Below are 521 nucleotides of genomic sequence, written 5' to 3' on the forward strand. Positions count from 1 at the left end.
GTCCCTTCTAAGGAGCATTCTGGCTGCACTTCCTCCAGGACATATTTGTTTGTTCTTCTGGCGGTCCATGATATTTTTAGTATTTTTCACCAACACTACAATTCAAAGACATCAACTCTTCTTCAGTCTTCTTTATTCATTGTTCAACTTTCACATGCATCTGAGGCAATTGAAAATAACATGGCTGGCTTGGGTTAGGCAAACCTTGATCTTCAAAGTGACATGTTTGCTCCTTAATACTTTAGAGAGGTTTTTTGCAGAAGATTTGCCCAGTGCAATATGACATTTGATTTTTTGAGTGCTGTTTCCATGGGTATTGATTGCAGATCCAAGTAAAATGAAATCCCTGACAACTTCAATCTTTTCTCCATTTATCATGGTGTTGCTTATTGGTCAAGTTGTGAGGATTTTTGTTTTCTTTATGTTGAGGTGTAATCCATATTGAAGACTATAGTCTTTGATCTTCATCAGAGCAGTGTCTCAAGTCATCTTCACTTTCAGCAAGCAAGGTTATGTCATCT

Source organism: Orycteropus afer, unplaced genomic scaffold, assembly GCF_000298275.1.
Source record: "Orycteropus afer afer isolate SDZICR_OR568_19922 unplaced genomic scaffold, OryAfe1.0 scaffold00176, whole genome shotgun sequence".
Lineage (NCBI taxonomy): Eukaryota > Metazoa > Chordata > Mammalia > Tubulidentata > Orycteropodidae > Orycteropus > Orycteropus afer.